The sequence below is a fragment of the Mastomys coucha genome, unplaced genomic scaffold (assembly GCF_008632895.1).
Source record: "Mastomys coucha isolate ucsf_1 unplaced genomic scaffold, UCSF_Mcou_1 pScaffold7, whole genome shotgun sequence".
NCBI classification, from domain to species: domain Eukaryota; kingdom Metazoa; phylum Chordata; class Mammalia; order Rodentia; family Muridae; genus Mastomys; species Mastomys coucha.
The window spans coordinates 23115913-23119296 of record NW_022196913.1 but is presented as its reverse complement, the minus strand read 5'-3'; the positions used below and the strand labels follow the sequence as shown (position 1 = coordinate 23119296).

General features: G+C 43.7%; 1 long non-coding RNA gene across 1 annotated transcript in view; it reads right to left on the bottom strand.

Moving 5' to 3' along the window:
• The window catches only part of LOC116082052, a 10389-nt gene extending 9544 nt beyond the window's left edge, over nucleotides 1-845 (bottom strand). The window contains exon 1 of the long non-coding RNA XR_004115144.1: nucleotides 613-845. This is a non-coding gene — a long non-coding RNA (uncharacterized LOC116082052). The remainder of the gene's footprint in view (nucleotides 1-612) is intronic.
• Nucleotides 846-3384: the final 2539 nt, after the last annotated feature.

The following is a 3384-nucleotide window of genomic DNA, read 5'->3' as shown; positions in this document are numbered from 1 at the left end:
TGTGTGCCTGGTCAAGCTGGTCCCAGTTACTCCCAGTGTTGGGACAGATGTTTGTTCCTGCTTACCTCGATCTTGGGTGTGTCAGCACACCTCTGATCCTGGGTGTGTCAGAGTGCCTGGGAGTGGAGCTTCCTCTGGGTGTTGTGGGACTGTCTGTGGAGCTTGTGCCCAAGGTCTGCTCTGGACCCCAGCCCAGACAGACCAGAAGGAACCCAAGTCACTGGGCTGGCGGAGTTCCTGTGTGCCTGGTCAAGCTGGTCCCAGTTACTCCCAGTCGACTTAACCCTTTTTATCTATCCCACATCGTACATACTTTGCACATGGTATGGCAAACACTGTTGTGTCTCACCTGAGCTGCCTCTTGCCCTTCATCTTGCCTAGGCTCCTCTTTTTGTCTGATGGATGATAGTTAATGGGATACTTGCTAAAAGGAAGGAATAACTGATCAACATGTTATCTCTTCCAAATTGACTGAGGAAGCTCTCTTCTCAGCCCATGTCTGGGTCAGATGAGTTGAATGAATGATTCTCCAGCACTATGCTATTTTACAGTGATCTGTGTGGTTTTACAATGACCTGTTAAAAATGTGATACTCATTCATTATTTACCCACCATAGCTCAGCTCTACATCCGCCATCCCATGCTTCATTCTTCTGGGCCCAGGAGTCTGCCAACTACATTTTCTAGAATCCTTTCGCAGCTGGGTTCTTATTACATCCTGCCAATGAAAACATTCCTGGGAGATCAGAAGCCACCCAGAGGAAGAAAACGTCTTCTAAGGTTTCTCTCCAAACATTGTAGCAACTGTGGAAGCTGCTGTTCCTTGCTGGGGGTTGGGGGGTCTGCCTGTGAGGTCACAGTGAGGACAGGTTGGAGTAACAATGGACAAGAGGCACCAGCACATCCAGAACTTCCTGAACTTCACAGTAGTTCATCTGACTCAGGGACCCCAGCTCAGCTGCACTCAGGCTTCTCATGCTTGGACCTCACACAACTTGCTTCCCCACCTTGATAACGTGAAGAAAGTACAAATTCCAGAGGCACTGCCTTCAGTTTTCCTTTAGCGCCAAGAGGATCTCTGACATGACTTCTCTATATTGATTCCTGTGCTTGAAGTGTGCTATGGATCTTTCCCTTTACAAGTTCCCATTTGAGAGAAACGACTCCAATTCTTTAAAGTCTGGGCTGTCTTTTAAATCTTTTCACCTGCCTGTACAATGTGGTACATGAAACACAGTAGTCATGGAGATGTGAGGATGTGGGGATATGGAACAAACTTCCTAGGAAGCTTTTGATGTTTTCTTTTTAGCAAATAGGTCTAAGTGAATTAAACATTAAAAAATGCATGTACTTTGGTTCTCACCCCTACTCTAGCCTCTGTACTCTTTGTATGATTTGGATGAGACTAGCTCTCAGCCACCGACTCCAACTATAATACATGTGAGCCAATTTTGGCACTCACAGTTGATGGGAGAAACTTTCTGGAACCATTGAAAGGGGCTCTTTTCCCTCTGAACACTGCCTCAGATGGGCTATGAGTGAGTTTCCTACGAAAAGTGTTTGCTAAAGTCTCTTGAGGCCAATATGTCTTTCCATTCAAAATCTCCAATATTTGTTACTGAAAAGGGTTTCCATTATTTTTGTGACCACAAAGAAAAATTATATTCATAAAATCTTGGCTTTGGATGCTGCCACTGACTAGGCTGCTGAGGTTATTAAAGTCATTTTTTTATATTAAACGAATATAAGAAATTGTAGGTACTTTGGGATGAAAACTACAAATCTAATATGCCTCTAGTGGTCTTGAAGAAGTATCTTAACTATGTATTGAAGGTGCAACCTTGATATAGGGTCATCTAAAGGTTATGAGGCAGAGAACCAAAGCTATTTCAGACAGGACGGAGGCATTCCTGAAGGGCAAGAAAGAAATCAAGCCAAAAAATCAAGCAATAATTTAGTCCCTTTGTGGACATTCTATTGTGTGCATCACACAAAATGGCAGCCTTTGGAAGACAGCCAATGTTGTGATCTCTTTATGGAGGGACAGGAGAATGAATCTTTCTTCCAGGTTCTGGCTCCATTTTCATTTTGGTTAGTAAAGTTGGAGGGCTAGAAAGGGACAGCCATTGGCAAAATTAAATCAGTGCCTTATGAGAGCACTCACACCATAAATAAATAAATAAATAAATAAATAAAATCAAGAGCCCACCGTGTGGTAACTTAGTCAGAGGCTGCTGCACAAAACAGCCCTCTGTTTTTTATCCTGTAATGAGATGGACTGTCAATGCAGCTGTGAGAAAAAACAACAAAATCAGAACATATAGGATATGAAGGGGTAAAAAGTCACACTGATGCACTCTGGGACTCCTGACTTCTTTAAGTCTTAGCCTCTGTCTTTGCTAAATGAGAGTGATAGAACTGATCTTGGAGGGTCATGGCTGTCATAGGAGATGACACATGGAAGATGAAAGTGTGTAAAAGAGCATCCAAAGTCTAGAGTGAGGACAGAGCATTGAACATGTCCAAATCAACAGCCCACAGAGCAGCCATCTGACTGCTGCCACTGTCTTCATGAAAGCTCTTGCTAATCCTTCATGTTTCTTGTCATCAGTGTCTCATGAATTTTCAAAACATGGCAAACCCTTTATTTATATCTGGAGGGACCATGAACATGTGAGGAGCCCACGTGAGCAAATACTAGGATATGTAGTGCCATGGAAATGTGCAAGCTGCTCAAATAGAATGTGGGTTCAGAAAAGGAAGGGGAATAATACTGAAATTTTCAACCCAGAAAAAAACCCACCTTCTTGAAAACAGAAGTTTTAAGTGAAGCGAGCTCCTCAACTTAAGTTCTCCATTAAAGATTCATAGTGTAGAAAACATTTATTCTCTTTGTGCTACACACAAAGCTCCTTACCTCCTGGTTATAAGATCAGTCTTTCCTTCCCTCCATCTCTTGCCATGTTTCTCTCTGTGGGCATGCCTGCATATGAGGTCAGAAGTCAACGCCGAAACAGAGTCTCTCTCTAAGCCTGGAGCTCACCCTTTGGACCAGACTTTCTAGCCAGGGAGATGCTCAGATCCATGTTTCCACCCCAACTAAGCTGGGTATGCAGATTTGATTTGGGTCCTCATGCTGCTCCAATAAGCACACTACCAATTGTGCCAGTGCCCCATCTCCTACCAGCTCCTTTTCTTTTAACACCCTACAGTGATGGCAGCCATATGCTGCACAACTGAACAAAGAGGGAAGGGGAATGCTTGAAGTCCAGCCTCCAGAGGAATGGTGGGTTTGTTTGTTTGTTTGTTTTCCTTGCTTGCTTTTAACTTGCTTTGGGCCTCCACAGGCTGGGGCTTTAGCAGAGTTAGATGCACATTATTCCC